Here is a 23,325-nt window from a genome sequence, read left to right as displayed (position 1 = left end):
TTGCAAAATCTCCAACCAAGGCAAATCCATTCAAGGAGAAACGGGGTAGGTATATAATAATATGAGCACTTTTCTTATTTTATACTATGTATAGTTTTATTATTTTAGTGATAAGTTCAGTGTTTATAAACTAACCGGGTCCCTTTCTTTTTCCCCCGCCCCTCCTCACTCGCGTGGCCACTCGGGTCCAGTCAAAGCCTACCTATTGGGCCAAAGGCCCAATTGACCCAATAGGAAATTAATTCAAAAAAATTGAGTCCGCGAAGGAAAAGCAAATAGAAAGACACGCAGAAGGCCCAACCATAGGTGAAAATGGCTAAGCTAGGGGCTTGGTACGCCCCTAGTCTAATACTATTTCATTTCATTTCCATTATTTATTTAAAGATTTACTTGTTTTTAGGCAAGTGGGTGTGTTGTTTTGATGTGTTTTTGTCATGTTTCGGGTAAATCGGAAAGTTCGGGTTCAAGAATTAGAAGTTACAGAAAAGTTGTTTTTAGGCAAGTGAAGCTTGATTTTCACGGTCCGTAGAAAGTTGCACGGACCGTATTTCTGGTCGTACAAAAGGTGGCAAAGTAACAGAATGTCACGAGAGAGAGATCTTTGAACCACGAACACTTATACGGAACGTACAATATTGTACGGGCCATATAAGTGGATGTGATGAAGGTTGGAAGAAATTTCCCGGGCAGGACTGTACAAGCCGTATAAAGTTATACGAACCGTGGAATGCCAGTTCGTATTGTTCTCTGCAGACACAAGGATGAAGGCCGTATAAGTCTTATACGGTCCGTGAAAAGTTGTACGGACCGTATAAGTACCGCCTGGGACTTAAGTGCAAATTCTGTAATTTTACGTTTTGAAACCTATAAATAGTCCATTGTAGGGTTTTAATTGTTATCAGTTATTATATTTTGACTTTTGGCTTAGAACATTAAATACTCTCTAGTTTTTGAAGGTTCAAACATCAATTCAAGTATTATCAATTCCTCTTTTCTTCCAAAGTAAGCAATTATGAATTCTTCAATTTCTTATTTCTTGTTCTTTGTCATGAGTAGCTAAATTCCCTTACTAGGGTTGTGAACCCAATGATGGGTGTTTTGTGATTGGGTTTGTGATTGATATACACATAATGGATTATTAGGGTTTATTTATTCTTCATTCTTCATTCATAATTAATGGTTGCAAACATTGATTAAAGCCATAAACCTTGATTTATTTGGGAAAATAATTAGGGTTGGTAAGAATAAATAACAAGGACTCAAAGCTTTAAACTTTGTTTAATAAATTCACTTAGGAATAAGAAGAATTTACTTGGCATGATTAATCGTTCTTCATAGTTACTTTCTTATATTTGGGAAAATCATAGAAAGAGATAATCTTTATTTATTGGGAAATAGTAGAGATTCATATAGAGATTAAGTGCATTCATATAATGATCCATTAGAAGTATATCAAGATCAATACCCATGATCATACACTCTATCTAACGGGGACACAACCTTAGTTTCTTTTACCATAATTTTCCACCAAAACAAGTAGATAGCAATTAGTCATAAAAAACCCAACTATTACCAAAATCATCGGATTAAGACATTAGACCTAAACTTAGCATCCTACGACTTTAGTAACCTTTTCACACCATATTCCCTGTGGGATTCGACCCCAACCTTGTTGGGTTACTATATTTGACAACGTCCGCGTTATACCATTAATAGGTGTAATTTGAGCGTATCAAATTTTGGCGTCGTTACCAGGGAATACGGTTTTGAAATTACTAAATAGTGTTTGCTTTGATTGAAGTCTTTTGCTTATTCCATCACACCTTGTTTGCTACTCTGTGTAAACCAGGTGAACATGAATCAGAATCAGCAAAATCAACGTGCTGGTAACCAGGGGAATCGGTTGAACAATCAAGCGAATGAATCAGATGATGAGAATATTTTCGCTGATCTTGTTCCGGAGGAGGACTATGCATCTGCTATTGTTCAGCCTCGAGTTGGAGCTGCTACTGTGAAAATTGACTCCTCTCTATACCAGTTGTTGAAGCTTGAGGGATACTTTCGAAACTCTACCGAGAATGACCCTCAACGTCATTTGCAGAATTTTGTGGATGTGTGTGCTAATCACATCCAGAACAACGTTCCACAAGATGCTATTCGGTTGAGGTTATTCAAATATTCCTTAGCTGGAGAGGCAAGAACATGGTTTGAGAAGCTGCCCCGAAATTCGATTACTTCATGGGCAGAGATGGTGACTGCTTTTCTCACAAAATGGTACCCCCTAGCAAGAAGGCTGAAATTCGTGACAAGATCTATGAATTTAAGCAGCGACCGGGAACAACTATATGAAGCCTGGGAGAGATTCAAGGAGTATTTGCAGAAGAGTCCGAATCATGGTTTTTCGGATCACATATTAATGGAGAAGTTCTACCGAGGGCTAGATCCAGTGACGCAGTCAGTTGCTAATAATGCAGCTGATGGTTGTTTCATGAACAAATCTTATCGACGAGTGACCAACATACTTAACAAGCTGACTACTCATAATCAGGCTTGGCACTCAAACAATGCTGATGTTGTACCGTATGGTAGTGCTATGATCCAGAATATAGTAAAGGAGAATCAAGATACCCATCAAACATTGGCCGAACTTGCAACAAATATTTCCTTGCTAACAAAGAAGTTTGATGAATCCCAGATCAAGAAGGTAAATATTTGTGAGGATGATACAGTTTTGCCAAAAGGGATGTACCATACTCAAGATGGTCCGTTTCCATGATGGGCCCCCTATGCAGGTTGAAGATGCTAATTATGTGAATAACTCTCAAGGGGGTTACCAAAGATAGAACTACCAATGTGGTTATCAGAATCAGAATCAGAATCAATGGAGACCTCAGCAAGGTCAAGGTGCTTATAACAACTCTGGGAACTACAACAATAATTATGGTGGAGCGAACTAAGGGAGCTACAACAACAAGAATTTTTGGGAACAAGAGTTCCAATCCTTATATACCACCGAAAGGGCAACAACGAGCAAGGTAGTTCGAAGGTTGAAGCAATGCTTGAGAAGATTCTGGCAAATCAGTCTAAGTCTGAGAGGACTTTATCTGGGCTGACAGAGACAGTGGGTTCCCATACAGTGGCTATTCAGAAGCTTGAGTCACAGATGAGGGATATTTCTAGAGAGCAGCACCCTCCTAAAAAGGGAGGACTTCCGAGTGACACTATTCCAAATCCGAAGAATGGGGGAGGCGGTGTAGACCGTGTGTTTGCCATCACTACTAGGAGTGGTAAAATACTCCAAGGGGCTGATAAGAAGGTGGTTGATCTTGAGCCGATAGATGAAGAGGATGAGGTGCAGTCTGAAGCACCCATTATTGTTGATGAGAATCCTGCTGACAAGAAGGTTGCTGATATTCCAGAGATAGTGAAGGATGCTGATAACACGAGCAAGCAGACTGTAAAGGGGCTCTCCGCCCTTTGACTCAGCTTTTCAAGTCTAAACCTCCCTTTCCTCAGAGGTTGGTAAAGAAGAAGGAAGATGCTAAGTTCGAGAAGTTTTATGATCAGTTGAAGCAGTTATCTCTGAATTTTCCCTTCTTGGAAGCTGTCAAGGAGATGCCCGATTTTGCTAAATATTTGAAGGACCTGCTGACCAAGAAGAAAATGGTTCAACATGAAACCGTGAGTTTGACTCACACTGTGAGTTCCATCATCTCAACTACTACTGTTCAGAAAAAGGGAGATCCTGGGGCATTCACCATTCCTTGTTCTGTTGGGCACCATGATTTTGCTCGTGCTTTGTGTGATAATGGGGCGAGTATTAATTTGATGCCCCTTGCTATATACAAACAATCAGGTTTGGGGATGCCAAGGCCGACTACTATGAGGTTACAAATGGCTGATAGGTCTATCAAAAGACCTGTTGGGGTGGTTGATGATGTACTTGTGCGGGTTGGTGATTTTATGTTGCCCGCTGATTTTGTGATTCTTGACTGTGCTGTTGATCGGGACATTCCTATTATTCTGGGGAGACCTTTCCTTGCTACAGGGAGAGCTCTGATGGATTCGGAGAAAAATGAAATCAAGTTCCGAGTCAACGATGAAGAAGTTACTTTTCAGGCTAGCAAGGGGATGAAGTTACCAAGTGCTTACGAGAGTATTTCGGTAATTGATTCGTTTGATGTTGTTGATGAAGCAGTGGAGTTCAAGATGGAAGAAGAAAGTTTGGGTGAAGCTCTAGCTGGTATTCTTGTGAACTTTGATGCTGAGGACATGGAAGGTTATGTGGAGACAGTTAATTCACTTGTTGGGTTGGGTTCATATTCTTACCACCCAAAGAAGCTAAATCTTGATCTGAAAAATAGAACAACTCCTCCAGCAAAGCCTTCGATCATTGAGCCACCCAAGTTGGAGCTTAAGCAGCTCCCATCACATCTAAAGTATGAGTTCCTTGGTCCGGACAATACATTGCCGGTGATTGTTTCAGCCCTATTGACTGAGGAGCAGATTCTACAGCTTTTGGAGGTGTTGCGGGAGTATAGGCGTGCTATTGGTTGGACCATAGCAGACATTCGGGGTATCCCATCTGGGATCTGTGAGCATAAAATTCAGTTGGAAGAGGATAGCAAACCGAGTGTAGAGCATCAGAGGAGACTGAACGAGAATATGCAAGAGGTCGTCAAGAAAGAGATCATCAAATGGTTAGATGCGGGAGTGGTTTACCCAATTGCTGATAGTAAATGGGTGAGCCCAGTCCAATGTGTTCCTAAGAAGGGCGGCATCACTGTTGTGCCGAATGCAAAGAATGAGTTGATCCCAACTAGAACTGTCACCGGATGGAGAGTTTGCATGGACTATCGCAAGCTCAACACAGCCACATGCAAGGACCATTTCCCTATGCCTTTTATTGATCAAATGCTTGATCGGCTAGCGGGGCGTTCCTACTATTGCTTCCTTGATGGTTATTCGGGCTACAATCAGATCAACATTGCTTTAGAAGATCAAGAGAAGACTACTTTTACTTGTCCTTATGGGACGTTTGCATTTAGCCGGATGCCTTTTGGTTTGTGTAATGCACCAATCACTTTTCAAAGGTGCATGATGTCAATCTTCTCTGACATGGTAGAGGACTTCTTGGAAGTGTTCATGGATGACTTCTCTGTTGTGGGTGATTCGTTTGAAGATTGTCTTGGCCATCTGGGTCAAGTGCTGAAAAGATGTGAGGAGACAAATCTCGTGCTAAATTGGGAGAAGTGCCATTTTATGGTGAAGGAAGGGATCGTCCTCGGTCACAAAATCTCTGAAAAGGGAATTGAGGTCGATCAAGCGAAAATTGATGTGATTGCAAAACTTCCTCCACCTATCTCAGTCAAAGGTGTCCGAAGTTTCTTGGGACATGCTGGGTTCTACAGGCGCTTCATCAAAGATTTCTCCAAGATTGCTAACCCGATGTGCAAGCTTCTTGAAAAAGAGGCTAAGTTTGTGTTTGATGATAAGTGTCGGAAGGCGTTTGATGAGTTAAAAGAGCGTCTCACTACTGCTCCTATTATTGTTGCTCCTGATTGGTCCTTGCCATTTGAATTGATGTGTGATGCTAGTGGTTTTGCAATAGGTGTTGTGCTTGGGCAGAGGCACAATAAAATTATGCACCCGATCTATTATGCAAGCAGAACACTGAATGCTGCCCAGATGAATTACACAGTGACGGAGCAAGAGCTGCTTGCCATTGTGTTTTCTTTTGAGAAGTTTCGGGCCTATTTGTTGGGGTCCAAAGTCGTGGTATACACTGATCATGCAGCATTGAGATACCTTATGGCAAAGAAGGAAGCAAAGCCACGACTGATCCGATGGGTGCTATTGCTGCAAGAGTTTGATTTTGAGGTGAAGGATCGCAAGGGCACCGAGAATCAGGTTGCTGACCATCTATCTCGACTTGAAGAGGCTGGGAGACCTTCTGATGAGCTAGACATAGATGATGCTTTTCCAGATGAGAGGGTGTTGGCTGTGTCAATGGAGGTAGCACCGTGGTATGCTGACATTGCCAATTATTTGGTAACAGGCATAGTTCCAGAAGATATCAAAGCTTACCAAAAGAAGAAGTTCTTGCGGGATGCTCGGCAGTACTATTGGGACGAGCCTTATTTGTTCCGAACATGCGCTGACAACATCATTCGGCGTTGTGTTCCTGAAAGTGAAGTGATGGCGATTCTAAAGGCGTGCCATGACTCTCCTGTTGGGGGTCATCATAGTGGTAACCGGACTGCGGCTAAGGTACTTGAATGCGGTTATTACTGGCCGACCATTTTTCATGATGCTAATCTATTGGTGCGGTCTTGTGATCAATGTCAGAGGCAAGGGAATATAGGCAGAAGGCAAGAGATGCCTATGAATTTTGTTATGGAGGTAGAAGTGTTCGATGTTTGGGGGATTGACTTTATGGGACCCTTTGTGAGTTCAGGTGGCATGAAATACATCTTGGTTGCTGTGGATTATGTGTCAAAATGGGTAGAAGCGGTGGCTTTACCTAATAACGAGGCCAAGAGTGTCATGGGGTTCCTCAAGAAGAACATATTTACTCGCTTTGGTACTCCGAGGGCTATAATCAGCGATGGTGGATCCCACTTTTGTAATAGAGCTTTCGCGGGATTGATGGAGAAATATGGTGTAAAACATAGGGTGGCAACACCTTATCATCCTCAAACAAGTGGGCAAGTCGAAGTATCCAATAGGGAGATCAAGAGTATTCTAGCAAAAACAGTGAATGCAAATAGAACTGATTGGGCCCGCAAGCTCGATGATGCTCTATGGGCATACCGGACTGCTTTCAAGACTCCTATTGGGACTTCACCCTTCAAGCTTGTTTTCGGAAAAGCTTGTCACTTGCCGGTTGAACTTGAGCACAAGGCTATGTGGGCTTTGAAGAAATTGAATATGGATTGGGAAGAAGCGACCAAGCTCAGGTTGTTTCAACTAAATGAGATGGATGAGTTTCGGTACCAGGCATATGAGAGTGCAGCACTATATAAAGAAAGGATGAAGCAATACCATGACAAGAAAATCCTTAAGCGAGAGTTCTACAAGGGTGATCCTGTCTTGCTGTTTAACTCTCGGTTGAAGTTGCTACCGGGTAAGCTAAAATCAAGGTGGTCTGGTCCGTTTGAGGTGGTAGGTGTTTCACCCCATGGAGCGATTGAGTTGAAGTCCGGAGATGGAACTCGGACATTTAAGGTGAATGGGTAGAGGTTGAAACACTATCACGGGATGGTTTCGGAAGATAGAATTGTTGACCGATACCGGTTGAAGCACCTCGGAACGAACAATGATCTGGTGTACGCAGATAAGGAGTGAATGGCTACCACCGTCGTGCCGCGACGTTAAATCAAGCGCTTCTTGGGAGGCAACCCAAGTGTAATGTTTATTTTCATTCTTGTTTCTGTTTGAATATAGGGTAACGTTTGTTTTGGTGCAGGTAAAAAAAAAAAAAAAAAAAAAAAAAAAAAAAAATCACTGAAGCCTGGAAGAAACTGGACTTATACGGACCGTATAATATTATACGGACCGTATAATCCAGTCGTGGAAGGTAAGGAAATCAGGCAGAACACTGTTTGAAGACATCCTCCATATACGATCATTTTCACGGACCGTATAACATTATACGGGCCGTATAAATGATCGTGTAATTAGGATGTGCTCAAACATGGGATAGTGAATAAAATTGATGTTACACGGACCGTATAATGTTATACGGCCCGTATAACTTAAAAAAAAAAAAAAAAAAATCGCGAACAGAGGGTTTTTAAACCTTTCACCTGCCCGTTTTCTTTCATCTGTTCCATTCCCTCCATTAAACCCACGACCACCACAGACCATCCCACGATCACATAAAATCATCCACCTTCACCCACTCGAATTCCACATTCCCAAACCCATAAATTCATCCAAGCAACCATAAACACCCAGCAAAATCCATCCCCACAGTCAAAAACCCTCTGTTCAAGATTAAAAAAATTTTGATTATTCTTTTCTCTTTCTGCCCTTGTTTTGCACAAGGTGTTCTTCAAGGACTCTTCTCAAAATCATCAAGGCCAGGTATGTTGATGTTTCATTCCGAAATTTTGCTTGAAGTGGTGAAAATTGTTTTGGATATCAGTAAGCTTAAGATGTTAGTCAACTTTTCCATGGTTGATGATTTTCTAAAATAGGGATGAGCATAATAGGTTGTTATGAACTCATGGGGTGATTCCACACTCTACTGAGGCGGAGGGCATTTCAACTGAAGAATCTAAGTTTTTGGATTCGGATGTTGTTATGCCCGCCAATACAAATTCCTTAAAAATGCTAATGAATTGTAAAATAGAAAGAAAAATGGGTGAAGTCTGAGTAACCCCACCCCCGTAAGAATTGAAACCATGGAATACTGTGTGTGTGATGATATGATGTAACCAAAAAGTCGTATAGGATTGACGGGTTGGCGGAAGCCCTTGTTTTTGAATTACACGAGTCAGGCTGTTATACGGACCGTATAATATTATACGGTCCGTGAAACTTGTTCGTGGTTCACAAATGGGGTTCTGAGTAGTCTGTTTCCCATATACCCTGACTTATACGGCCCGTATAATATTATACGGACCGTATAAGACTTATACGACCCAAAAAAAATTGAAAAAAAAAAGAGAGAGTGAAGAGAGAGAACTATGTTTCAGTCAGCTGTCACTTCTGAGACCCATCACTAACATAGGTTCTTTTGCAGGTATGGTTCAAAAACGCAATGTACGAAGGGGTACGGGGCCCCGAGCTGGTAGGGGCCGAGGTCGAGCCCGCGACCAACCAGAGACAGACCTTCGCTTGCGGGATGAGGGCTCGGACGATGAGGTCATACCAGTGAAAAAGGTCAGGGGGGCTAGAAATCCTCAACCCCCAACCATGACTCCTTCCACCTCGGAGGGAGGAGAAAAATCTGGGGAAGCTGGAACGGAGACAGGTGACTCCTCAGATGATGAGGGAGATTCGAACAAGTGTGGCTCATCTGAGCCGACAGACACCCGAGCTCCAAACTCTGATGCTTCGCCAGAATCAGCACACGGCAAGCGCCGGTTGGTTCTACGAAGTAAAACACTACCAGAGGATGCTTTACGGTTTGGAGTTCCGGGGTCAAAGGAGCTGTACGAGGAGGGTCTGTCTACTATCAAGCGTGGGGGTGAGCCGAATCGAAGTATATGGGAAGAGAGGCAATTGGTGTTCGAGGGTCTTGAGGCTCTTCCCAACACAACCGAAACACTCCGATTCTACAGGTTAGAGGTGTTTGCTGAACCTGCTGGGGAGTTTTGCCCGGAGATTGTGCGGGAGTTTTATGCCAACTACGGGGCTGAGTTGTTGAAGATGAAAAAGCCCAGTCAGACTAATACTGCTCTCCCGTTGCTTGATGAAATTACGGTGCGGAATGTCAAGGTTGACATCTCAGCTGAGGCTATCAACAGAGTTTATTTCGGGGATGACTTTCAGGCACCGGAGGATGAGAAAGAGTACTTCGATAAGTTGGATCGCCGAAATCATCGGTCGGTGATCAAATGGCTAGCTACGGTAATTGCCCACCCGGAGGTAGATTGGGTGACCCAGCAGAGCCCGAAGATTGTCAAGGGTTCACTCAATAAGGAAGCTCGATTCTGGTGGCACCTGATGAGGTACAGACTGTTAGTGACCCAGAATGACAATACAATCACGGTTGCTCAGGCAGTAGGTATTGCAGCGATAATGAGTCGGTATCCAGTGAACATGGGGCGTATGATAGCTGATGAAATTCGACGGAGAGCACCCCAGCCTATGACTTCATTGGCATTCCCGTGTCTTATCACGGAGTTGTGCAGACGCGCTCAGGTTGTCGGCATTCCAGATCGGGGCCAATGCATCAAAAATAAGAAATTTGGGGACTGGCGAAAGGGTAAAAAGGGGGATGCACCGGAGATATTTGTGGTCCCACCTGAGGCAAATATAGAGGCTCCACCCGAGTCCGAGTCTGGGGCCATGGGAGATAATATTGCTACTGATCCTGAGATGCCTGAAGCTGGTGGTACTGATGCTACAGCTCAGGCCCATGCCACTGATCCTAGTTCTGTGACGGTTGAGGGGGCTGCTGGTACCACTGCCACCACTGATCCGCCACCACCTCCCGCCCTTGCACCCGCCACTTCTGCGGGTCCTACCACTTCATCTGCTCCACCTCCTGCAGCACAATCTGCGGTTGATTTGTTTACATTTTCGAGAGCGAGTTACCGAGAGTTAGCCTTCAAAACATTAAAGGCTGAAAAACAACTTGAGGTGATCATGCAGCAACTTAAGCCCCAAATAAATAAGCAAATCAACATTGCCAAGAGAGAAATTCGGGAGGAATATGCTCAGTCTCGCGAGGTTTTCCAATCACGATTGGATGGGTTTGAGACGAGGTTGGTTGCTTTGGAGCAGTCGAAATCAGGGGGCGGTTCAGCTGCATTTCATACTGAATTGGAAAAGCTTAAGGCTGAATTGGATGCGCTGAAGGCGCGCGAGCGAGTAGAGGAACCTGTTTTGGCACCGCACACTAACTTGGATATTGATATCCCGGTCCAAAACCTGCTCGACTCTGAGGAAGAAGGAGAGGAAGGAGACAAGGCGCGGGGAAAACAGCCACTAGATGCCGTAGTTGAGGATGTGAATGAGAGTAACAAGAGGCTGCACAAACTGGAGGAGGAGATGGTGCAAGCCGCTGCCTTGAACTCGTTGCGCGAAAACTATCCAGATCCAATGGGCGCGTCGGGCAGCCAGCCACGAGAGGCGACGCCTGATATTGCTGCGTCTGAGGCAGCACAGTCCCGAGTCGAGGAACATAGCGCCTAGGGCGCCCAGGTATCCCTTACCATTTTTAATATTGTACCTAGAGTTGATGCATTGGGGACATTGCATGATCTTCAGTTGGGGGTGGGGGTACTTGATCAGGTTAATATTGTAAATATTTGTTTAGGAATTTAGGAACCCCCTCGGCTTTTCTTTGCCAGAGTTCTTTTCCTGAGGGGTTTTATTTTGTTGAAACTGGCATGTTTAGGATGTTGCTTAGGTTGAGTAGAGTTGTTTTGACTTATTTGGTGTTGTTCTGTAACTGATGGCATGTTGTTATTGTTTGTTGGAAATTGTGGACCCCTCGAAATTTGAAAAAATGCATGCTTAGAACAGTTATTGGTTGACATGTTTGATTCTTTATATGACATTACTATTGTTGGGGTATTGTGTGTGATGAATGACTACTTGGGAGGTCACAAGTGTAAAAATAATTGTCCTTATGCCAATGTGTGTGTGAGTTGCTAGTTTGTTTCTGTTTATGCATGTATAATACAGAACTTGCCCGGTTGGTCTTGTTTGAAATCCGAAAGTTAGTTTGGTTGAGAAATGATCTTAGGCTTTCTTTGTATAAATAGTCACTTTGCCTAAATAAGCCTTACCAAATTGCAAATATCCCTAGTTTCCCTTTTTGAGCCTTTTGACCTTTTCTTTGGCTAGCCAATTATGAAACCTTACCCTTTGTGCAATTAATCCATCTTCGCACCCGTTCCCTCCTTGACGCTACTAGATAGATGAGGCAAAATGCCTAAGTTGGGGGTGAATTAAATGTGGAGTAGATGTAAAAGCATAAGTTGGGGGTGGTGAAGTTGCTAGTGGAGAGTCGATGTGGTAATTGCATATAAAAAAAAATATATATATATATAATATATATAATAAAAAATAAAAAAATCAGAAAATTGTGACATAAAAAGAATTGTAAGTTGTTTAGGAATAAAACCACATCGAAGTTGAAAGCTTGAAAGAAAACAAAAGGGGTTGGAAAGAAAGAAACGGTGAATTAAGGTGAAGAGATGTTGTAGCGTTCGAGGAGGGTGAGTCACTAATATCCAAAAAGTATCCTACCCGTCCCTAAGCCTACATTACAAGCCAAAACAAGTCCTAATGTGATCACAACCGAACAAGCCTAGGATGAAAACAGAGAAAATAAGGGCAAGCCTATGGTATTTGCATGTGTAGATATGAAGTTCTTTGTGAGTGTGAGTGTTTTTCTTTTCTCGTTCGTCTTTGTCCCTTTCTTTTGGTATATATGTGTGTTGGGACATTCTTTGGTCTATGTGAGGGCATAAGGATGAGAATTGAGCAAATTAAGGTGACCGCCTAAAGTAGCATTTGTGTGCAACATGATATGTTCAATAATGTAATGTCATGCATTGAAGCTTCATTGTTAGTCATAGCATTTTTGGGTGGTGTATATGGTTTGAGAATCGAAAAATGGGGGGGTCCTTGGAAGAAAAACATGCATGCCGGTAGTTCAGAGTCAAAACCAATGTAGACATTATTACTCTATGATATCTAGGTGTTAGTCGAGTCCTAGTTGTGTCCACTACTTGCTTGAGGACAAGCAAAGACTTTAAGTTGGGGGTGTTGATGTGCCGAGAAATTGAGGCACAATTGATACCTTTTTACGAGAAGTTTTACTTGTTTTTAGGCAAGTGGGTGTGGTTTTGATGTGTTTTTGTCATGTTTCAGGTGAATCATAGAGTTCGGGTTCAAGAAGTAGAAGTTACAGAAAAGTTGCACTGAAGCTTGATTTTCACGGTCCGTAGAAAGTTGCACGGACCGTGTTTCTGGTCGTACAAAAGGTGGCAAAGTAACAGAATGTCACAGTGGAGAGATGCTGAACCACGAACACTTATACGGACCGTACAATATTGTACGGGCCGTATAAGTGGATGTGACGAAGGTTGGAAGATGTTTCACGGGCAGGATTGTACGAGCCGTATAAAGTTATACGAACCGTGGAATGCCAGTTCGTATTTGTTTCTGCAGACACTTGGATGAAGGCTGTATAAGTCTTATACGGTCCGTGAAAAGTTGTACGGACCGTATAAGTACCGCCTGGGACTTAAGTGTAAATTCTGTAATTTTTACGTTTTGAAACCTATAAATAGTCCATTGTAGGGTTTTAATTGTGATCAATTATTATATTTTGACTTTTGGCTTAGAACATTAAATACTCTCTAGTTTTTGAAGGTTCAAACATCAATTCAAGTATTATCAATTCCTCTTTTCTTCCAAAGTAAGCAATTATGAATTCTTCAATTTCTTATTTCTTGTTCTTTGTCATGAGTAGCTAAATTCCCTTACTAGGGTTGTGAACCCAATGATGGGTGTTTTGTGATTGGGTTTGTGATTGATATACACATAATGGATTATTAGGGTTTATTTATTCTTCATTCTTCATTCATAATTAATGGTTGCAAACATTGATTAAAGCCATAAACCTTGATTTATTTGGGAAAATAATTAGGGTTGGTAAGAATAAATAACAAGGACTCAAAGCTTTAAACTTTGTTTAATAAATTCACTTAGGAATAAGAAGAATTTACTTGGCATGATTAATCGTTCTTCATAGTTACTTTCTTATATTTGGAAAATCATAGAAAGAGATAATCTTTATTTATTGGGAAATAGTAGAGATTCATATAGAGATTAAGTGCATTCATATAATGATCCATTAGAAGTATATCAAGATCAATACCCATGATAATACACTCTATCTAACGGGACACAACCTTAGTTTCTTTTACCATAAATTTCCATCAAAGTTAGTAGATAGCAATTAGTCATAGAAAAATCAACTATTACCAAAATCATCGGATTAAGACATTAGACCTAAACTTAGCATCCTATCTAAGAAAAATGGACCAATTCCATACTAAAGCCTTTTTAAAACTAATAAGGACCAGAATTGGATTAAAGGAATGTGCACACACCACTTTTTTCTCTGAAAATTAAAATATAACCAAAGCTTTGCCTATGATTGCGGTTTTTGGCCGAGGAAAAGGCCATAAAAACAAGTATATACAGCCAAGATATACTCCTTTGAACATACAAAAATGCTCTTTTTTATAACATAAAAACCAATTGTAATATAAAGTTCCGGATAAGACTGAACATACCAAAACGAATCGACACAAGCCAAAGTATGTGTATAACATAAATTTAACACTATGAAAAAATCAAGAACTTTGACTTTCCCTTCATTTAGGAAATAAAATATACTCCTTATATATATATATATAAGGAGACAATTTATACATGGATATTGTAAATCTGAAAAATACGATACCCTTTATATAAGGGGGACATATTCAAATTCTTTCCAAAATGATATGCAATTTACAAAATGACAGTTTCTTTAAATGCGAGAATAAACACAAAATAGATAGTTCAGGAAAATACTTATACTTTGGAATTCGAAGGTCAACCCTATAGTACGGATCCTTAATACTGTGGTGCCTAACAGCTTCGCCAGGGGATCATCAGAACCCTTACCTAGAACTCTGGATTACGAAGGTTTTTTCACGGTATTTGAATAAACCCTTCAAAATAGATTTTTCTAAAAATTAGGTGGCAACTCTTTTAAAACAAAGTCCAAAAGAGCACCAACGAGTTCGTAGTAGTCTTTTATGCCTTAACACCGCGTAAAAAGCAAACCGTTTACAGATGGTGACTCCACTGGGAACTGACTGGTTCTAACCATAAGGACTCCAAAATAATTTTAGTTTTATTTGCCTTAACTGTCTATGTGTTTTACTCCCTCGCAATTATTAACTGTCATTGCATGCATATGATAACTCCGCCACTCCTACCATTTATTTTACATTTTGTTCCAAAGGCGACTTCGCGGAGCGCGCGATCGTTCCTTTACTATAAAACCAATTTTTTTTGGAACCGTTGTGAGGTGGGGTTGGTACGCGGTCGTCCAACAGCCCTAACGGTTTAGCCCCAGTTGTCCGCTCGGGTTCCCGGTCATTCGTGAAAAATCACTCTAGTAAAACTAGGATAGAGCTAAGCCAAATCCCTACTGAACTAGAGCATTTATACCTAGACGGGCCTTGGGTATCTCAGACCTACCTAAGGCCCATTAAGAGTGACTACCCGGTGGTCGGACAGTCTATGACCCGAAAACACCGCATCTCATTTATGTACTATATGGAAAAATGTTTGTGCCTATGAGATGAACTATTAATCCTAGGGGGACGGGAGAATCTTAACCGTGTTTTGTTTCGTAGATGGAACGAAGAATCCATTTTGACATCGTCACTGAGGCTCCAGAATTGTTGAGGACCTGGTATGAATGGCTGGGGGATACTCACCAGAGAATGAATCAACTGCACTTTAGGACACTTGCCCTCTATTATGACAATGAAAGATCGCCCGGGGCTGATAGAGGCATTGGCGGGGTATTAGGATGATAAAGAAATGCTATTCCATTTCGGTGACATTGAAATGCCTCCCACCCTAGAAGAGATTAGGGATGCCATAGACAACAGTGGAACCTGTCTGAGGAGGTGACACAAGCCGAACCACAATTTGTTATTTTCGTACAAGCCCACCGTCAGCTAGATCAGGACATTTCTTGCTTTGATTGAAGCGCTCTGGGTGGAAGGGCCCACTGTAGCCTTAGGAGATCTACACCGAAGATTCAAAATGTCACCGGATACACTCTATATCAAGGAGAATTGAGAAGCCGAGAAGAGTGGGAAACCACTAGGCCTCTAGCCTTTGCCATAACCTTTTTAGGCACTGTGGTTTTCCCACAGGATGGTTAATTAGCCATAGATACCGAGGTGATATACGTAGCTCATGTCATCTTGTACGGCATAACCAAAGATCAAGAGACGAGGTATTTCGACCTTGCACCCATCATATTAGCCGACATCTTACGAGCTCTAGACAAGTGTCAGAATCATTTTTGATACTTCCAAGGGTGCAATATGTTGCCGCAATGGTGGATCATTAAACACCTCAACATGGCCAAAGAAGTTCGGGGCTGGAGTCGATAGAACCGGGTAGATCACTGTAACACCACGTAAACTTGAACTAGGTGTGAATATGCAAAAATCTTGTGTTAAGATGATATTATATCTATATGAATCCATTCCTGATGAATTCGGGTCGAAGATGGTCGTTTTGAAGTCAAACCAACAATTGAAGTTCTTAAGGGCTCTTAAATTCGTCTAAGTTTTGGTAGGTCTGTCTTCTGGGCGATTTTCATGAAAATGTGTCGCGAATTTGGAAAACCTTCCTTGATGAAAGTTTTATATCTTTGAAATAGCTTTCCAATGGTAGCTCGCCCAGCCCAAGAAAAGTTATGTACAAAAAGTTATTTCCATTTTAGTGAAGGGCGCAAAAGCTGAAAATTTCGCCCAAAGTACGGGACGTCCTTTAAAGTACGGGACGTCCTTTTTGGCAGCCAAAGTACGGGTATGCTACAAGTTCTTCCGTTTTCATCGCTTCGGCAAAAAATCTGGTTTAAAATGGGTATGGTCTTATTTTGTTCCCATTTTTTTTTTATTCTCCCAAACCCTAAGGACGAAAATCATTCCTCCAAGTCTACAAATCAAAGGTAAGGACTCTCTTAACATTACTAAACCATTCTAACATCAAATCCAAGATTCTTAACATGATTCTTGTGACCAAAACCTCGGGTTTGCAGCATAATTCTTCCCAAAGTGATTCAAGCTAGGGTTTGGGTGTTCTTCATTAGGAAAGTGAATTGTTAAACTTTGTTAAACGTATTAAGGTATGTCTCTTTAAAAAATAAAATCCTTTTTTTGAATATAAAGGTAATTTATATGTCTCTTTTGCAAACTCTCTTGAAAGATTGATTCTCTATAAAAGCATGTTTTGAATGATATGATGAATTGGTTTTACACTCTTAAAATCTATTACAAGTTTTGATTAATGGTTAATGTGTGTGAGGGGACAAACCCACATTAAACCTTGATTGTATTATCCTCTATATACGTATATGAAATCATAATCGTTTTCTTCTATAAGAGATGATTAGTGATGATGGTTAATTGTTGGTATTGATGATTTTACAAAGGAACTATGACAAAGGAATCTTGTTTAAAGAAGTGGAAACATTTTCAAGATTATCTATGAAATTATGGATTTTCGTAATGGCATAATGAACTTTAATGCTATTTGATGGTGTGACTACTTTGAGACAAATTGTGAATCGGCTTCTATGCTATGAACTTTGTTGTTGTGTTTGGCCTAGCTACTCGGGAGGAAGGGTAGTCACTATGGATCCTGGTGTGGTAATTTCATATCCATTCGGGAGGAAGAGTGGCTACTATCGGGTTCGCTACCTGGAGTGTGGTTTATGCCTAGCTATTCGGGAGGAAAAATAGCCACAGAGAATTTCATATTCTGGTGTGGTGCGCTATGTTTAGGGAACCTCTAGAATCATCCCTTCGATGTGATTGATTCTTGGGCACATCGTATTGGCATGTGTGATATTCTTATTCTCTCATGGAACTGTTGTTGACAATCATGATCAATTTGAAAGGCATAATTGAAAGTTGTAACTTGACAAAAGGCTTTATAATCGATTTTGATAATTCTTATTGGGATACACAAGCTGAATAACTGTGTTTTTATATTGATTAATGGCTTTGTAAACTGTTTAACAAATGATATTAAGAATCATAAAGTGGAATGACTGTTTTTATACTATCTTTTCAGAACTGATTTCTTTATGTATTATTATATTTTATTTTTATATTATTTGTTGTCCCCGCGGCACTCACTGAGTGCGAAAGTACACAGGCATACCATTGTTGTTTTTGATGGCATGTTAGGTAACGGAGAAGAGCAGGTTCGTGATACTCTCGACGCTTAGGAGAACTTGCTGATGCTGTTGATTTGGTGAGCCCACATCCTTGTACGTGGGACACTTCCTGCTTCATTTATTATTATATATTTTCGGGCTGCATCCCAAAAGTTAGATGATTGTTTTGTCTCTTAGAAGCTCCATAGATAGTTGTCAGAATTGTGGGTAGATTGTCAAAGTCTCGTATGACTTAATGGGTGTTTGCCACGTTTATGACTATTTACTTATATTAGACTTCCGCTAATCTTATGTCACAATTGTGATCCTGATATATGCAGCTACTTATAACTTTGTTTAATTTATTAAGGAAAGATTATTAAAAAGGAACTTGATGTTACATTTATTTTATAAACTGTTGGAGGCGAATATTGAACCTGGCGGGTTCAAGTGTTATTATTTTATCGTTTAGGTTCTTCCGATGTTGTTCATGATGTCGGATGCCGGTCACGTCTAGGGTGGGTTTTGGGGCGTGACAAGTTTGGTATCAGAGCCTAGGTTTAGAAGTGTCTTAGGATTTGTCTTTGGAGCTGTGTCTAGTGGAGTCCTCTTCATGCAGACTGGCCACCTGTATGGATGGGTGACTACCAGGACATTTTAGGTGTTTCTCGTTCTTCTTGATTCCAGATTGTGCGATAGAGCTTGAACTTCTTTTAGGATCTTTCGACGTGTTTGTTACTCGTGCTTTATGGAAATGACTTTAACTCGTGTTGCATATGTTAATCCAAGTGAACAATGATATTATGGAGTGCACATTGTTGTGATGTGTAATTTGAGGGATGGTACATAGTCACCGAAATTGTATTGTAGGTGTTTGGTATATATAGTTGTTGTAGGGTTTGGTTGTTGATAAATTAAGATAGGTATAGAAATAAAAGTAGTCCTTGTTATAGGGAAAACTCTGCCGAAATCTTGTTAGACTAAAAGGAATAATTAAGGTGTGATATGTTTAAAATACTAGAGGTTAGGGTGAAGGGACAATTGAGGGTCACTTGTAGTGAATTAAGAATTATCGTACATTGAGGTTATATTCCTATTGGGTTAAAAGATTTGTGCCATTTTGATGTTTAGTGGAAGAACTATATTTAGTCTTGAAACTCGAAAACAACTGCTTGTGGAATAATGATTTAAGAAGATGAGGGAGTTGATTTAGGCGTTAATTTGTTATTCTTGGCTTTGATAAGAGGTAAGTTAGGCTTGTATCACGTGTTGTTAAATTAGCCTCCTTGTCGGATTATATTGTCTAGATTGATATATTGTGAGCTTACTAGTCAAAGCATTTATGTGTTGAACCTTCTTGTTAAAGTGAGATGAAGGTCCTATTCGGGAAAGTGTAGACTAAAGGTGAATCTCTATTGTTTTATGTTTAGGTGTATATGTGTTTTTATCTTGTTGTTGTGAAAGAGTCCTTTGTGAGAACCATATTGTTAATTTTATGGTATTAACGAGTTCGACTCTTATATAACTCGATGTGATAATTTTCTATACAAAATAACTCGAATACCACCGTGTCCTTGTTATCGAAAATTTGTGTCTAAGACTTGAGTGTTTAGTGAAAATTTTTGACTTTGGCCATAACTTTAGGCTTGATTCGAGGACAAATGATCTTAAAACCTTAGGGGGGATAATGTAACACCCGTAAACTTGAATTCTAGGTATATGTGAATGCGTAAAAATCTAGTGTTAAGATGATACTATATCATATGTTACCTGAATCCATTCTTGATGAAATTCGAGGTTTAGGAAAATGGTCGTTTTGAAGTCAAACCAACAATTGAATATGTAAAAATCTTAAGTGTTAAGATGATTTTATATCTATATCGCCTAAGTTTTGGTCAAACCAACAATTGAAGTTCTTAAGGGCTCTTAAATTCGCCTAAGTTTTGGTAGATCTGTCTTCTAGGCGATTTTCATGAAAATATGTCGCGAATTTGGAAAACCTTGCTTGATAAAAGTTTTAGATCTTTGAAATAGATTTCCAATGGTAGCTCGCCCAGCCCAAGAAAAGTTATGTACAAAAAGTTATGTCCGTTTTATTGAAGGGCGCAAAACCTAGAGATTTCACCCAAAGTACGCCCAGAAAGTACGGCACGTCCTTTTAGGACGTACTTCTTCCGTTCCTCATTGGTTTTGGCAGCCAAAGTACGGGACGTGCTTTGTGGCCGTACTTTCACCGTTTAAAATCGGCAGAAAATTTGGTTTAAAATGGGTATGGTCTTATTTTGTTCCCCTTTTTTTTCATTCTCCCAAATCCTAAGGACGAAAATCATTCCTTCAAGTCCTCAAATCAAAGGTAAGGACTCCCTTAACATTACTAATCCATTCTAACATCAAACCCATGATTCTTAACATGATTCTTGTGACCAAAACCTCGGGTTTGCAGCATAATTCTTCCCAAAGTGATTCAAGCTAGGGTTTGGGTGTTCTTCATTCGGAAAGTGAATTGTTAAACTTTGTTTAACGTATTAAGGTATGTCTCTTTAAAAAATAAAATCCTTTTTTGAATGTAAAGGTAATTTATATGTCTCTTTTGCAAACTCTCTTGAAAGATTGATTCTCTATAAAAGCATGTTTTGAATGATATGATGAATTGGTTTTACACTCTTGAAATCTATTACATGTTTTGATTAATGGTTAATGTGTGTGAGGGGACAAGCCCACATTAAACCTTGATTGTATTATCCTCTATATACATATATGAAATCATAATCGTTTTCTTCTATAAGAGATGATTAGTGATGATGGTTAATTGTTGGTATTGATGATTTTACAAAGGAACTATGACAAAGGAATCTTGTTTAAAGAAGGGGAAACGTTTTCAAGATTATCTATGAAATTATGGATTTTTGTAATGGAATAATGAACTTTTAATGCTATTTGATGGTGTGACTACTTTGAGACAAATTGTGAATCGACTTCTATGCTATGAACTTTGTTGTTGTGTTTGGCCTAGCTACTCGGGAGGAAGGGTAGCCACTATGGATCCTAGTGTGGTAATTGCCTAGCCATTCGGGAGGAAGAGTGGCCACTACCGGGTTCACTACCCGGAGTGTGGTTTATGCCTAACTATTCGGGAGGAAGGATAGCTATCGAGAATTACATATTCCGGTCTGGTGCGTTGTGTTTAGGGAACCTCTATGGTCATCCCTTCGATGTGATTGATTCTTGTGCCTATATTGGCATGTGTGATATTCTTATTCTCTCATGGAACTGTTGTTGACAATCATGATCAATTTGAAAGGCATAATTGAAAGTTGTAACTTGACAAAAGGCTTTATAACCGGTTTTGATAATTCTTATTGAGATACACAAGCTGAATAACTATTTTTATATTGATTAATGGCTTTGTAAACTGTTTAACAAATGATATTAGGAACCATAAAGTGGAATGACTATTTTTATACTATATTTTCAGGACTGATTTCTTTATGTATTATTATGTACTCTATTTTTATATTACTTGTTGTCCCCGAGGCACTCACTAAGTACGAAAGTACTCAGGCATACCATTGTTATTTTTGATAGTATGTTAGGTAACAGAGAAGAGCGGTTCGTGATACTCTCGACGCTTAGGAGAACTTGCTATTTCTGTTGATTTGGTGAGCCCACATCCTTGTTCGTGGGACACTTCCTGTTTCATTTGTTACTCTAGATTTCCTGTTACACCTCGAAAAAAATTCTCCGTTCATGTACAGTGAATAGACTAACGAAGAGCATGAAGTATACGACGTTTCGATAAGTAAGAAATAACATTTGATGATCCTAATTGAGATTTCAAAGATATTCGAAGTAAGAGAAGGAAGTTTGCCAAGAGAAGGCAAGGCATACGTTAAGTATCGGAAGGGATTTACGAGTAACAAGTTAATGATGACTTAATGATGTTTTGGAGAAGAGTTATAATGTCCCTTAGATTTTAATGAGGTGATAAACAAGTGTTAAGAAGGTTCCATAAGGATTGGAGATCAAACGAGTCGACGAGAATGAGTTCGGAAGAACTGGGCATTATACGGCCCAACATACTGGCCGTATAAAATATACTGGCCGTATGTTAGGCCGTATATTCAGCCCAGATGGCCAGCCTCAATGGACTGAATCTACGGCCAGACATACGGTTGGTATAATTTATACGGACCGTACGTTGGTCTGTAGAATCTGGTCAGGATAGATTTTAAAAGTTGATATAAGGAGCCAATCTCATTTAATTCATTTCATTCTTCCTCTCCACACTTCAAGAATTCTCTAGAAACCTCTCCACTTTTCATCCACAAGAACTCAAGAGAAATTTATGATCAACTTCATCAAACCAAGAAAACCAAGTGTAAGAAACTCATTGAAGTTCATCCAAGTCAAGAAATTCCATTGGAGGTGAGCTAGGGTTTTGGTGCAAGAGGAGTATTTCCACCCAAGCCTTATTATTACACTATCTAAGGTAAGTTTTATGATCATTGCATGTTGTTTAAGGTAATGAGAGGTTGAAAGACTTGGATTGTGGAAGGATGTAGAAAATGGGTCATGAATGTGAGAATAGTGACATTTTGAGTAGTAGTTTGAAATGAGTCATGAATATTGATATGTTGTGATTATAAGTATGTTATAAATGAAATTTAGAACATGGGATAAGCATTATATGTGAGAAAACGTGATAGTGAACTATGACCATGATTATGGAGGAATTGAAGTGAAATTGTGAAATGTGGATAATGTAGATGAATGAAATTGTTGGTTATGATGTTGTGAATGTTATTATAGACGTTTGGGAGTTGACATATGATATGAGGAAAGTTGTACAAACAAAGGAAATGTTGCCCAATTTTCTCTAGTATTAGTAAGCATGTTCATATAATCGATTAACTAACGTTAATACGAACTCTTTTGAAGGTAGAAACGCGAGCATTGAAGGAGAACGATCAAGCGATAGAATAGCTAAACGAAATGGTATAGAAGGCTAGTCCTTTCCTTCTAAGGCATGACTCCATGGCATGAATCTTCCTATCTTTCTATGACTTCTCTAAACATATGTATATAATAGAAATTATGAGTCTATGTTCATGAAGAGCCTTACATGAGACGAAGTAAGGGATATGTTATGAGAATGATAATGATGATGATGAGTTAAGTCTAAAGATCCTAAAGCTAATGATCCATTGATGTTGTTTATTGTATACACTCACCTTATGTGCTAATTCCTTCAAGGTGAGGCGGAATGCTTATGAATGCTCCATAATGGAATCGGGGGTTCACAACCTTATGTCACCCCGATAAAGTATAGTTGTATTTGAGTTCCTATGCATACATTATGATAAGAGTATGACAAGATTATGATAAGTTTATGAGATGTACCTGATGATGATATTACACCGTGCCTATATGGCCGGGCAGACACCACTAAGGCGGGCAGCGTACACACCATGTCTAGATGGCATGGGCAGACACCACTAATGGGCGGCATGAGATGGTTACCCCGGACGCGAGAGGCCTGGACGCGTGCTAATGATGATCACACCGTACCTATATGGTCGGGTAACTTATACATATATATAGATGCATACATGATATGATGATGTTTATGAAGTAAGTCAGCATGCATTATCTCTATCATGATTGACAGT

At 40.1% G+C, this 23,325-nt stretch overlaps 1 non-coding gene across 1 annotated transcript; it reads right to left on the bottom strand.

Moving 5' to 3' along the window:
- Positions 1-2,296: 2,296 nt before the first annotated feature.
- LOC132055020 (small nucleolar RNA R71) lies at positions 2,297-2,400 on the bottom strand. The gene has a single exon (XR_009414486.1). It is a non-coding gene; the product is annotated as a small nucleolar RNA R71 (small nucleolar RNA).
- Between the last annotated feature and the right edge of the window lie 20,925 nt (positions 2,401-23,325).

This window comes from Lycium ferocissimum, chromosome 4, assembly GCF_029784015.1.
Source record: "Lycium ferocissimum isolate CSIRO_LF1 chromosome 4, AGI_CSIRO_Lferr_CH_V1, whole genome shotgun sequence".
Taxonomy (NCBI): domain Eukaryota; kingdom Viridiplantae; phylum Streptophyta; class Magnoliopsida; order Solanales; family Solanaceae; genus Lycium; species Lycium ferocissimum.
This window is presented reverse-complemented; position numbering and strand designations above follow the sequence as displayed.